The following is a 15,431-nucleotide window of genomic DNA, read 5'->3' on the forward strand; positions in this document are numbered from 1 at the left end:
AGTAGTTACATTAAAAAACTAACAAAATGTCTGGTGCAATAAAACATTAATTAAAGGGAGGGTGTTCTACAGGTGGTTTGTCAAGCCACTCACTTGCATGTAGCACATTCAGGCATCATACTGTTATGTGATGCACTGTGTGTATGCTTTACTAAAAAAATAGGTCTTTAATCTAGTTTTTAACTGAGATGGTGTGTCTGAGTCTCGGACATTATCAGAAAGGCTATTCTAGAGTTTAGGAGCCATAAATAAGAAGGCTTGACCTCCTTTAGTAGACTTTGCTATTCTGGTTACTAACAGAAGCCCTGAGTTTTGAGATCTTAAAAAGCAGGTTGGAATTTAATGATGTACATAGCTTTTTTGAAACTTAGCCAACACTGGATTTCAGGAGGACCGCTTTCTTTCACAATTAGCATATCTATGAGTCTTTTAGATGCAAAATCCTCAAAAACCTGATGCATCTGTGCACAAATGTCTTTACTGTACATCTTTATGATTGATTATAAAGTATGACAACAAATACAGGTTAAACTAATGATCTAACGCCATATATGAAGGCATAAAAAAGACCCTTTGGTATTATTTGGGTAATTTGTACAGACTATTCTTACACAGATGGTTCTGACTGGATGAAAGCTGCCCGCGGTTGTTAGGATGGTTTGTGTGTGATGGAGGTTGGAGGCTTTTTTGAAGTCTAATGTTTTTCATCTTTGCTATGAATGTGTGCTGCATGTAAAGACCTGTCTGCTTCTGTTTCAAAGTGATAACACTAGCACAGATCTCATGCGCGGATGCCTTAAACCTTCAATGCGTTGAGTTTCTTGAACGCTGATTTCACTGAGACCCCTTTGAACACATCATTATTGTACCATCAGTGTCCAGTAGTAAAACTAAGCACTCAGTATGAATAACCTGTAGACTATTTTACCAATTTGGCAGGTAAGTTTATTAGAAAATGCATTCTTGTTCACATCAATACATAACTGTGTCACAGAGTTTTGTTTTACAGGAGAGCTAACAAATTCATGCCAGGGGAGCTCAAGAATATGTTGAATATTTCATCATGAGGAGGTGTGTGTGGATCCATCTTTTCATCATAAATCCTCTTCATTTTTAGTGGTTTAATCGTTAAATCCTTTCCATCTTTCCCATTTTCACAATGTGAACTCTCAGGTTTATGAAGATTTCCTCATTACGAGCTGCAGAAATTTCTCCCGTCTTGCATTATGGCCCTGATGTGGATGGACTAAACGTAGAGAAGAAGGTGTTGTATTATGTATGCCTGCCAGTCGTTTACCTCGTTAATTTTCTATTTCACTTTTATTTATTCATAAATGCTCATTATGACTGACAGAACGGAGACTTGTGAAATGAGAGAAGGGATATCAAAGCAAATGCCTTTTTTTTTTTTCTCTCCCCTCGTTGTCTGTGTGCGTCTCTCTCTCCACTTTACTACAAAGAGTAATGGAGAGCACTGCTGTCAGTCTCTGTGATATTCACACTTCACCTCAGAGACGAGCTTCATCTGTTTTAAAGAAATAGTGCACCAAAAAATTAAAATACTCTCATCATTTATACTCACCCTGCTGTCATTTAAAACCCACACACAGCTTGCTTTGCACAGAACACAGCTGGAACAAGTGTTGGTGACTTTTTAGTGCTCATTTAAACTACAGTTTGTTAATTAAATCTGTCATCTTGTGTTTGTTCATTCGTACATCTATCTATCTATCTATCTATCTATCTATCTATCTATCTATCTATCTATCTATCTATCTATCTATCTATCTATCTATCTATCTATCCATTCTTCTGTCTGTCTGTCTATTTATCTGTCAATGATTTGTACTTACAATAATTCATTTGTTTGTATTTCATTCATTTGTACGTATATTAATTCATTATTGTATTATTGTTCTATTTTATTTACTTTTTATTATTCATTCTATCTATAATTTCATCTATCCATGATAAAAAATTATAAAGTTTCTTGTATAGTTTGTCATTCATTTTATATCGCAATCCAACATTCCTTTCATCTATCCATCCATCATCTATCTGACTATATCCATTCATCTGACTCCACCATTCTGATTCTGTCCGTCCGATTTCTCTTGTCCGATTCCTTCCATCTGATTCCTTCCATCTGATTCCTTCTATCTGATTCCATCCATGTGATTCTTTCCATCTGACTCATCTATCCGATTCCTTCAATCTGATTCAATCCATTAGATTTTTTCCATTTGATTCAATCCATCCGATTCAATCCATCTGATTCCTTTCATCCGATTCCTTCCATCCAATTCCTTCCATCCTATTCCTTCCATCCTATTCCTTCCATCCTATTCCTTCCATCCAATTCTATCCATCCGATTCCTTTCATCTGATTCAATCCATCCCATTCCTTCCATCCGATTTCATCCATCTGATTCCATCTATCCGATTCCTTCCATCTGACTCCATCCGTCCGATTCCTTCCATTTAATTCCATCCATCTGATTCAATCCATCCAATTCCTTTTATCCGATTCCTTCCATCCGATTCCATCCATCCGATTCCTTCCATCCTATTCTATCCATCCGATTCCTTTCATCTGATTCAATCCATCCGATTCCTTCCATCTGACTCCATCCGTCCAATTCCCTCCATTTAATTCCATCCATCTGATTCCTACTATTGTTACTTCTATCTATAGTTCTTTCTGTCATACCATTATTTCTATCACATTTTAGCATGGTTATTTGATCATATATTGTTCTATTAATAGTTGTAACTTTCTGTCTGTCTAAATGTAAATATATAATAAGTATTCACCTTTATGTATCCATGGTTTCAGTATTCCACAATAAAATAACAGCACATCCAGATTGGGAACAGCATGAAAATTAGTAAATGATGACAGAAAGAGGAGTCTAGACTGACTGAACACACAGTATAAAAAGTCCTGACACAACATTGTGTAGCAGCTTTTCATTTCTGTGGTGTAGAGCGTGTCACGCTCCTCTTGAGTTTTTGGTGTACTTGAGCTGAACTCAGCATTATTTGATAGTGTTTTTTTTTTTTTTTTTTTTGCATGCTTTTTGAAGCTCCAGCTCTCGGAGCTCTCTAAGCCTGTTGGGAACGCAGAGACATGAGAGAGCATGATAAAAAATAATGGGGTGAATCCAAAAACATGGGCAGATGAAAAGACAAAAGAACAGAGAGCTGATCGGGGAGGGAAACAGTGCTGTGTTTTTAATGGTCATATTCTGATTTTGATGATGGACATGCAGGATATGAAGCTGCTCTGTAAACAGCTTTATGGTGTTTTTTAACAAGTTGTCAGAGGCAGAACAGAGTTTTTAAGAAACAATATGGAGGTAAAAAGTTGGTAGAGGTATTCAAGTTAAAGCAGTGCTGTTGTTGATAACTAATACTTTAGTAAAATGGGAAAAAAAGTGAATATTTAGATTCTCTTGACAATAAATTAACAAACAATCGATAAAATAAATTAAACAAATCAACAATTTCCAGTCTTTCCATTTTCTTCTGCGCCCCAATATCCTTCTGCAAAGCTTTTCAAAACCCATGCAAAGTCTTAAAGCAGACAAGAAACAGTGTCTGGCATAATTAAAGGCTTATACTGTGAGACATCAGTGGCCATGTTGAGATTCATTGAACAGTGTTTGTTAATCCCACAATAAGCAGCTGTTTGTGCATAAAGATGGAGTCAACCTGAAACTAAAGCACTGCTCCTACAAACAACCAGCGACTCTAATCCTCCACGCGGCATTGCAGATTCATGCTTCACGTTCAGGTAAACAACACTCGCGTGCACGGAGAACAAAAGGAATCATTTTCTGCAGGCGAGGAGGGATAATTGTACAGACAGAAGTCAGAGAGAAAATAGATAAGGACAGCGGTAGATCTTGGCAGGTTTGCTGATTTTGTGTCAAATGTTCAAACTGACAGTGTAGGAAGCGAGAAAACAACCTGAAATTATCCATTCGCAAAGATGGAAGGGGATTGGATAAAGGTGAAAAGGCTATTTTAGAGTGTTTGAAAACTTCTGAAGTAGAAATCCTGATTTCAGATGTAGGCAGATAGAACATTAATGTAAATAATTTGATCATATTGAGTTACATTTTGTGTGCCCTGTGAAAATAGAGCAATTTTGAAGATGCTCTTCCAACCGGACACATTTAAAAATACCTAATTGGACAGTAAATTGAAGGTGTAGGTATAGAAATTCAGTTTTTTGTTTTGTTTTTGGTTATTATCTACATCTTCCGATATTGTGTTTTTCTTTAAAAATCTAATTATACATCCAGTAATACTTCAAAAAAAAATTTGTTCACAATCCTGAGTTTTATCTTGAGATACTGACTTTTTATTGAAAATTTTACGTTTACGTCTCATAATTGTGACTATTGTCTTTGGAATTATGAGTTTCATATCTCAGAATTGTGACTTTTTTCATTCTGAGATGTCTGTTTCACACTTTTTTTCTTTAGAATTCTGAGTTTGCATCTCTTAATTCAGCCTTTTATAGAATTCTGAGTTTATGTCTCATAATTCTTACTTTTCTTTGAAATTCTAAGATTACGTCTCATAATTTTGACTTCTTTCTTTGAAATTCTGAGATTATGTCTCCTAATTCTGACTTTCTTTGGAGTACTAAGATTACATCTTATAATTCTGACCTTTTTAGGAATTCTGAGTTTTTTGTCTCTCAGTTGACTATTTTTTTTTTTTTTTTTTTTTTTTTTTTGCAATTCTGACATTGTCTCATATTTCTGACTTGTTTCTTAGGAATTCTTTTATATAGAATTCTGAGTTTACATCTCATTATTCAGACTTTTTCATTTAGAATTCTGAGTTTACATCTCATAATTATTATTTTTTCTTTAAAATGTTGTGTTTATGTCTCATAATTCTCACTTTCTTTGGAATTTTAACATTACCTCTCCAAATTCTGACTTTCTGAAATTCTCCAAATTCTGACTTTTTTTTTTCCTTTGAAATTCGGACATTGTCTCATAATTCTGATTTTTCTTCAGACTTCTGTGGTTACATCTCATAATTCTGACTTTCTTTGGAGTTCTAAGATTACGTCTCATAATTCTGACTTTCTTTGGAAGTCTTAGTTTATGTCTCTTAATTGTGACTTTTTACTTCAGAATTCTGACTTTTTTTTCACAGAATTCTTAGTTTTTTTCTTGTTTACATCTTAAATACTGACTTCTTAAAATAAAAATAAAAATGTAAAAATTCTTAATACCGAATACTTTTAGAGATTATATCTCACTTTTGTTACTTACCATAAACATAAATTGACAATTCTTTAAAAAACAATTCAGATTCTTTTTGTAAATCTTTTTTATTGTGGGAAAACAATCAATAATTAAATATCTGCTAGATATTTTTACTGTGCATGAGAAATATTTGACACATACTACTTTGGATGGAGCATTCTTTTGAATTCTTTTAAATGAAAACATTGTCTTAGGAAAGTCCTGCAAAATACATGCACCTCAGCGTGACATTAGGCCAAGATGTAGACAAAAAAATGTCTGGATTAATGTAACCTGAACAGTGACCGATGACTAAAGACAATGCTGAAGAAAGGCGTTAATCTTGTCTAAATGAGCAGTGGTGTAATGCAAGATGAAGGAGGTTTATTTATAACTTTTCATGTAGTGCAAATCCTATTGAAAATCCATTCAGCCTCCATGTTCAGATCTCAGCAGGTGCGCCACGCATTTCAAATCAACCCCCTCCTGTTTCCCTCGCCTCGCATTGCTTTGTTAAGGTGCAGTTTTTAGCACAGGCAAGTTTTGGCAGCCAAACATGTGAGAGAGCACAGGAGGAGAAGCAGAGGAATAATTAGCTGAGCTGACAACATGCCAGCATCGCACACACACAAACACACACATTTAGTCTCATTTTGTTTTCTTGTCACTTCCTTCAAAATATATTAAAGGTTTAGATCAATGTCATAAATATGCCATGGAAAAAAATTAGGAGACCACTTGTGAATACATTTTTTTCTGCATTTGCATTAATATTGTTACATTTTTTTTTATCCTGTAAACTACTGATGCAATTTCTTTCTAATTTAAAAGACTATTTTAGCTAATAACGAAACAGGCAAAAAATAATAACAGAAGGCCATTTTTTTCACATTTCAAATACAGTTTAAGGCAACATTATTATCCCTCCTGTGCAGTCTTTATTCTTCTTCAAATATTGTTGTTATTTGTTATTAAATTTACAGAAAATCCCAGTAAATTTGACTTGAGTTTTCTCTTAATGGTTAATGGCGAGCTCAGCATTGATGTCATCTTGATTTCCTGGGAGCCCATGACACGTGCAACTTATCCCATTCATTTGGTAGGTGTTTTGTGGACGGTGACCCTTTACAGGGTTATCTATGGACAGCCTACCTAGGACTGTTCAAATTAGCTACAAATGGGATGTTTTTTTCTTGATCCATCTGCTAGAGCTGGAAAACCTCAAAAAAGTGCAAAAAAAAAAAAAAAACTATTGAGGTGGATAGGCAAGCCCCTCTGGGCCACTTCCAGGTGTCGAAATGTTGATATTCTACTGTCCACGAACAGCCCATTTCATACAATGGGATAGATTGTATGTGGAATGTCCAGATCTCAGCTTCTGGACACAGCAGAGAGCCCAAACCTGCGTTTCTGTGCTAGTCTGGACACGCCCTGTCCTTGGTGTGAATTTGGGGAAGTTTGGAGAAACTTGAAAATTTGACCCAAAAAAACTCCAAGGGGTACCCCTTATAGATTTTTTGGGTCAAATTTTTGACTTTCTCCAATCTTCTTCAAATTCACAGCATGGAAGGGGCATGCCCAGACTAGAACAGGAAGGCAGGTTTCAGCTTGCTAGGCCTTGTAGAAGCTGAGATCTGGACATCCCACCTGCAATCTATTCCATACATAAAAATGGGTGGTTGCTGGACACTGGAGTTTTGGGGTTTTAACAGCAGGGGGCAACTCAGGGGGAGGTGGGGATCCACATCCACAGGTTTGTTTGGGGATCTGTTGAGGTTTGACCACTTGGGTGGATGGATCATGTAAAACATCCCACTTGTGACTTATTTGACTGGGCCCAGGTAGGCTGTCTGTGGACAGTGCTTTTTTAGGCCACAGAAGTCTTTTGGTGAGCTCTGACGTGAAAAAAAACTGCTGGGTGGGGCCTCCTAACCCCTCTGCTACCCCTAATGAACCTCGAAACTGTTCCTGCAGTGAATGGTGACCCTTTACAAGGGTGTCCACGGACAGCCTACCTAGGCCTGTTCAAATAAGTTACAGGTGGGATGCATTTTCTTGATCCGTCTGCTAGAGTTGGAAAACCTAAAAAAAGTGGCAAAAACCTATTGAGGTGGATAGGCAAGCCCCCTTGGGCCATCTCCAGGTGTCAAAACGTTGAAATTCAACTGTCCACGAACAGCCAATTTCATACAATGGGATAGATTGTATGTGGAATGTCCAGATCTCAGCTTCTGGACACAGCAGAGAGCCCAAACCTGGGTTTCTGTGCTAGTCTGGACACGCCCTGTCCATAGTGTGAATTTGGGGAAGTTTGGAGAAACTTGAAAATTTGACCCAAAAAAACTCCAAGGGGTACCCCTTAGATATTTTTTTGCTCAGATTTTCAACTTTCTCCAAACTTCTTCAAATTCACACCCTGGACAGGGCATGCCCAGACTAGCACAGAAACGCAGGTTTGGACTCTCTGCTGTGTCCAGAAGCTGAGATCCGGACATCCCACCTGCAATTTTTTCCATTCATAAAAATAGGTGGTTGCTGGACAGTGGAGTTTTGAGGTTTTACCAGCAGGGGGCAACTCAGGGGGAGGTGGGGATCCACCTCAAAAGGTTTGTTTGGGGGATCTGTTGAGGTGTGACCACTTGGGTGGATGGATCATGTAAAACATCGCACTTGTAACTTATTTGACTGGGCCCAGGTAGGCTGTCTGTGGACAGTGCTTTTTTAGGACACAGAATTCTTATCCCAAGTTCTAACGAGGACGAAATTACTGGACAGATATGCCCCAGGTGGCTTGGAACTATATCATGTTCAGAAATATGAATGTCAGTGCTTAAATTGACCAAAAAAGGCTGCACACCACTATTGATGCATTTTCACCAAAATCCAACATCATTAGAAGTGGAAATATTGGCTAATTATCAAAGTTGTGGCCTCTTGGGACCTCACTGAGGATTATAGCATCTTTGGAAAATGCACATCCCACTTGTAGCTTATTCAGTGCACCTTAAATAGGCTGTCTGCAGATAGGATGTCCAAAAACAGCTTAATAAGTTACAGGTGGGATGTCCACGAACAGCTTATTAAACTACAGGTGGGATGTCCAAAGACATTGAATAAGCTCCAGGTGGAATGTCCACAGACAGCCTAATAAGTTACAGGTGGGATGTCCACAGAGAGCCTAATAAGCTACAGGTGGGATGTCTACAGACACTCTAATAAGCTACAGGTGGGATGTCCACAGAGAGCCTAATAAGCTACAGGTGGGATGTCTACAGACAGCCTAATAAGCTACAGGTGGGATGTCCACAGACAGCCTAATAAGTTACAGGTGGGATGTCTACAGACACTCTTAATAAGCTGCAGGTGGGGGATGTCTACAGACAGCCTAATAAGCTACAGGTGGGATGTCCACAGACAGGAACAGTCATCCGCCAAGCCCCTATTAAGCACCCCTTGGGACCCAGTCCTCAAGCGGCGCCCTAAGGCAGTGAAGGGGACACTATACTGTCAGTAAGCACCGTCATTCGGATGAGATGTTAAACCGAGGTCCTGACTGTCTGTAGTCATTAAAAATCCCATGGCACCTCTCATAAAGAGTATGGGTTGTATTCCGGGTGTCCCGGTCAAATTCCCTCCATTCTTACCCATCATGGCTTCCCAATCATCCTCATCCACAGAAATGGCTCTATAACTGTCTCTGCTTCCCCTTTAGCTGGTGTGTGGTGAGCGCACTGGGTCGTTTTCTTGTGGCTGCTGTCGCCTCGTCCAAGTGGATGCTGCACACTGATGGTGGAGTGGGGAAACCCCTCTCTCATGATTGTGAAGTGCTTTGGGTGTACACGATAAATGTGCTATATAAATACACATTACTTACTTAAAAATACACATTACATTATTTATTTATTAATTTTTATTGTTAATAGGTCATATTTCAAAGTACCATTTCAAAGGATGTTGTGTCATAAAGGTAGCGTGTAGTATTTTTTCCATTTGGTGAAGATGTTCAGCTAAACGATTTCTTGTCTTTATTATTTGCCCAATTCTGCTGTATTGATCCAGCACAGGTGAGATGTTTTACTGGCACGTTTCATAGATCCTCTCATTTTGTATCTCGCCACTCCTTCACAATGCTCTCCAGATTTGCTCTTGCCGAGAGCAAAGAATGACAACACACAGAGCATGTTTCTTTCCGTTGCTTGTATCCTTAAAACACGATGTCCCTGAAATAATTAGTTTTGGGTTGGATTAACTGAGGGCTTTATCTTCTGTTTATTTTGATTAATAGGCTCATATGGTGTAACTCAAAGCTGATAAAAACATGCATCAAGGTATGCTGTTACTGTAGATGAATGCATTGAAATTGCTGACGTCCTGCAGTTTGACATGCTGCGCCCCATTTAAACACCATTCTGTTAATTAATCGTAATTATTATGCACGCAGCTTTATGAGCTCACATTGAGAGACTAAATGGTGTATTTGCATTTTTAAAACTCATTTGTTGAGCCATTTGAAATGAAAGTAAGGGTAAAAAGCGTGTATATTTGAAGAGTTGATGATCTATTTAACAGAACGTGGATTTTCTAAGTATTTTAATATATAAAGAGCTTATTAGAAAAAAAACAGATAACTGTTTTATTGAAAAAATTAAATGATGATTTATCCAATTTGTTTAAGTGGTTTTGCAAAAAAAAAAATATATATATATATATATATATATATAAAATATATATATATACAGTTGAAGTCAGAATTATTAGCCCCCCTAAATTATTAGACCGCTTGTTTATTTTTTTCCCCCAATTTCTGTTTAACGGAGAGATTTTTTTCAACACATTTCTAAACATAATAATTTTCATAACTCATCTCTAATAACTGATTTGTTTTATCTTTACCATGATGACAGTAAATAATATTTTACTAGATGTTTTTCAAGACACTTCTATACAGTTTAAAGTGACATTTAAAGGCTTAACTAGGTTAATTAAGTTTACTAGGCAGGTTAGGGGAATTAGGCAAGGTATTGTATAACAGTGGTTTGTTCTGTAGATTATCAAGAAAATATATAGCTTAAAGGGGCTAATAATTTTGTCCCTAAAATGGTTCATAAAAAATTAAAAACTACTTTTATTCTAGCCGAAATAAAACAAATAAGACTTTCTCCAGAAGAAAAAATATTATCAGACATACTGTGAAAATGTCCTTGCTCTGTTAAACATCATTTGGCAAATATTTAAAAAAAGAAGAAAAAAAATCAAAGGGGGCTAATAATTCTGACCTCAACTGTGTGTGTATATAGAATTTTTATGTATTTTCTGTTGTAAAAAAAGGCTTTTAAAATGAATGGATTAAAATGTATTATTTTCTACATTTCAAGAGTTCACACTTACCTATGCTTGATACAATTTGCAGATTTGGCATGCTGTCCCGGAAGAGAGCCCTGAGCTCTGAGAAACTTGAGCCCAGGGCTCTCGCCTGGTCATGTAGCATTACAGCGGGTCTGAGATCAGGTAGGTAAAGGAGGAAAAGGGGGAGATGGGGTGGATGGGGGATTCTCCAAAACGAAGATAAGGAAGGTAGGATGAATGGGCTTATTTACTGGAGGCTAGAATTTATCTGATTGGTCTAGCAGTGATATCTGATTGGACTAGCAAGGATTATTGATGTGAGACCAGCCTCAATCAATCATATCACGTGCTGCTCTCGAAATAATAATAAAACTTGTTTCAACGTGTAATCTGTATTTTAGGAATTTTTCTATCAGTATTTTAAGCAACTACTTTTTCAAATATTGGGTGAATATATACAGTAAATGTGTTTGATGTTGTAAAATTTGATTTTGAATGAAGTGGAATAGAATTTTTGTTTGCTATTTAGTATCACATTTCTATTAATTTTCCATTTAGTTCAGTGTTTCTTACTTTCTTTTTTGCAATTTTAAACTTTTTTCTAAAGCTATTATTATTATTATTATTATTATTATTAATAGATAAAAGAAGCTTACTAGCTTCAAAATTGTAAAATAATATTACAGCTGTAATTTTTACCTCATTTGCATTTTTTAAATGATTATTTTTTTGTTAGTTAAAATAATGAATGAATCAACTATATTTTGAAAAAAAAAATCACAAATGAAGTAGACAATTGCATTGTAAATGTGTATAAACTCTAATGATTCAATGTAATATTATGCACACACCAAAATGAGACATCTCTTCTAACTTTAAAATAAAAATAAAAGACATCTAATTTCTTCATTTTTTCCTTTTAAAATAATTGAAATCACCAATATTCTGAGTGCTGGATCTAATAAACACAAAATGGCACATGCCCATCAGCCATATGGAGTTTCTTTTCTTCCTCAAGCACACACAATCATTTTAAATCTTTTTTTTTTTTTGTTAGGTGAAATAAGAGGGACTCATTTTAAAAACATGAATGTGGCTGGTCTTCCACTCTCTTTATTTCCTCTCACCAACTTTATAGAGGTGTGAGGTCTGTCTGACAACACGTCTCGGTTTGACTGAGGAGCACAGATGGCGCCCTCTCATAGAAATCCCTTTGAAATCCCAATGAAGCCATGAAAAATGAAGAGCGAATGGAAATAAATTAAGAGATCCACTCAAGAATATTGAACCATACAGGAAACTCTATTGGAGAAAGATGCTTGATATTTCATATGGTATTTCATATGGAAGGTTATTGACTTATCTTACACTTATTGTTTGATATCCAATCAACATTTGATATGAGTTCAGATGTAATGAACCCTAAAGCCCTCGTTTTTCTTCTGAACTAGAAGGAATGGTGTGAATGTGCCACTTTATTCCTCAATAAATACAGTGTTAGATGAGTCTAAAAGTGCAGGATGTATAATGCCAGAGTCAGACGTGCACTTCTGAGATCAATAAAAGATTCATTTGGGAAAAGGATGCGAGTGAATAAGTAAACGGCCAGTCGCACTAATCAGATTATCTGACAGAAAGATGAACTGTCCGACGTGGAGATATTGATTCAGCTAATTAAACTCAATGAAAGTTGTGTTTGGGATTGGAATCATAACCAAAAGTCAGTCGATGCAAGTGAGACTTGTTACATTTGTGTATCTGATGTATTGAATGTTTGGCGCCACATTGCTTCCAGATTCTTGTGTTAAGCTGAGTGATCTTGAGTAAGCGTTTAAGTGCATGTAAGCTTTTATTTTTATTAAGAGTAAATTGGCTCCAAATGCATAAGTTGAAAGAGACAGTCTCAGTCGCATACTAAGAAGTCTGTGCTAAAAACAAGATTTGTTAAATGAAGAATTTTGTGCAACATCTCTTATGTTTTGTCAAAAAAAGTGGCTAATTCATAGGAGTCGTGTCTCCAAACCCCACAACTAACCCATACCTCTCATTAGGGCTTGAGAGAGTCATGCTAAAATGTACAAATGAGATCGTAGAAATTAATATGAATTAAATCACCAAACCACTAAATCAAAAAAGTTATGAATTGCCAAGAGATTGCATTGATTGAGTGGTTATATGTTTTTACCCATGATTATTTAGCCTTAAATTAGACTGATTTGATTGATTTTGGTTTGGGTTGTATATTGAAACCACTTAAAGAGACAGTTCATCCAAAATAATCCAATTCCACACTCTAAAATGCTGGGTTATTTCAACCCTTTTCTGAGTGTAATATGGACCAAACCATCTATTGTGTTAATTTTTAAATGTTTGGTTTAGTCTATATTTTACTCCCTTTGGATTTAAATATCTTAGCATTTCTTAGAGTGCACTGACTTCCATAGTATTTATTTTTTTCTACTATGGAAGTCAATGGTTACCAGTTACCAGCTTTCTTCTTTTAGGTTCAGGAAAATAAAGAAACTCATCAAGGTTTGGAACAACTTAAGGCTGAGTAAAAAGTAAGTACATTTTTATTTTGAGGTGAACTATCCCTTTAAGAAAAATAATAATACCAAGAATTCAAGAGCTACAGGTTTAATCAAATTCTTTCTAGCAGATATATTGAATTGTGCTTTATAGGACAAAAAATACAGACTTTTGCACACATTTCTCTCCATTCGACGAAGATGTCACTCCTGTCCACTGGTGGCAGTAATACTTTGAGCAATTCATCAACCGCCATTAAACCATGCCAAAAGCTACACCTGTGATTTGTCTCCTAAACCTCTGTGTGAGCCTGAGAAGCACTGACAGAAGTTTTGAGAATAGGCATAGGCAAATAGCATTTGTTTTTTTTCTTTTAAAGGAAAACCAAGCAAAAAGAGAAGGATTCAGGCCACAGAAGAATCATGTGTGTTGCTGCACCACCTGCTCCAATATTGGACTGTAAATGAAATGGAAAAATCTTGGAGGAGATGCAGACCTTCCATTATGTGTATGTAGTTTATATAAAGGTAGGTTCTTAGTTAATTCTACTTGTTTAACTGGATAAGGCCAATGTTTATACACAATTTGTTGCTTCTCCTACTAAATTGCTTCATGAACCGTCTTGTCTAGACTCTTGTAGAGTGATATTGGGGTAAAGTTGGTTTTATAATCACACATTTCTTCATTTTTGAAGCATTTGAAAATTCAGTCTGAAATACTATGACTTCAAAACAACATTAGCACTATTTAATTGACTGTTGTACTATGATATTCATTGGTTACTGATATGATCCCCCTATTTAGAATTACCAAAGTATGAAATGACATTATTAAGGAGATATTAAGATCGAAATGTGCAAATATAAAGCAAACCTTACCCCAATTAAGTTGTTCACTTACTACATGATCAAACAGGAGTCCCATCAAGCAATTTTGTGCTTAAAAGGCATCTTATAGACATCCAAACATAGAAGTCTTGGTTAAAACAAGGCTAAATTTGGACTGTCAGTGAAAAATCTAACAATAGTCCAAAAATATAGTCAACAAATAGATAGACTTCCACACAGTGATTCATTCCTGTGTATTTGATGACTATATTTAAGATATTGTTAGTTTATTTATTACGTTTTCACTGACAGACTAAATTTAACCTTGTAAAAGCCAAGACATCTGTGTTTGGATGTCTATTAGACGTCTTTTAAACATAAATGGTTCCCGGGAAGCCAGTAAATGCACCCCATAATTGATACTTACATTTTGTTTTAAACAAGATGTTGGTTCATTATTGTCCTGAGGCAAGATGAGTCTATTCATATGCTCATTATATTTTAGATAACATATTTAAAGCAATATTGCTTGTATTTCATGAACTCAGGCTTTCAGATTTTGATTGAACTAAAGGTTGAAGTACAATGTTTTGACTACCTTTCCACTTTTTGCTCATTTATTAGAATGAATTCAAAGTATTATCTTACTTTATACTAAATAAACGCATTATGCACTGCGATATTGTGTCTTTTGTTCACTCAAACAAAACCAGGCCTAGTAATGTATGAAGGTGTTCTTCTTTTCCATTTGTTTTAGTCTAATTGTAGCTATTATTTATCCAAAACTGAATGCATCTGCATAGATTTTAATCTCCAGGCTTTCCCTGACCTCAATACGCTGAGTGTTTCTTTCCTAGAAGCCATGAGCTGGCTGAGAGTATTGCTCATAACTCGAAAGGAAGTAATTATTCAGAGAAAGTGCTGTGGAAAGCAAAACTGGGCAAATATAGCAAGACCTAGATACAGAGATGAAGAACTAGCGTATATGTGTGTGTGGGTATGCAGCTGCATGAAAGTGCCCTACTGGGAACAGACTTGAACATTTTTTTTTACTGATTTGTGTATTGCTAACCGTACTAATCCTGTTAATCCATATTCTGAATGTGATAATGATATATTGCAGCAAAACAGGGACACGTCTGCATGTCTAACGTGTAATATTAATATCCTTGCTTGCTATCTAAGGGTGTTTGCTCCACAACAATGAAATGTTTTCTTTTAGGATTTTTAAAAAGATTTGTTTACTGATAGACACCAGAAATGTCTAAAAACACAGTATTATATGTTATGATTATATGGTATGTATAATAGTTGGTGATATCAATTTGTAATTAAACTGCAGACATTTAGCCCTATAATCCGCCATTGGTTTTGTTTTGTTGTTGTCAGGTATTCAAAAACATTTTGAAAGCCACAAAACTGAGTTGTTGTGTTAATGAACGGTTAAAATGCTTTC

General features: G+C 36.0%; 1 long non-coding RNA gene across 1 annotated transcript in view; it reads left to right on the plus strand.

Moving 5' to 3' along the window:
• Positions 1 to 15,431, plus strand: part of LOC147844665 (uncharacterized) — an 892,045-nt gene that overhangs the window by 650,984 nt on the left and 225,630 nt on the right. The gene's annotated exons all lie outside the window — the stretch shown is intronic.

Source organism: Danio rerio, chromosome 4 (genome assembly GCF_052040795.2).
Source record: "Danio rerio strain M-AB ecotype USA chromosome 4, GRCz13ab, whole genome shotgun sequence".
Classification (NCBI taxonomy): Eukaryota; Metazoa; Chordata; class Actinopteri; order Cypriniformes; family Danionidae; genus Danio; species Danio rerio.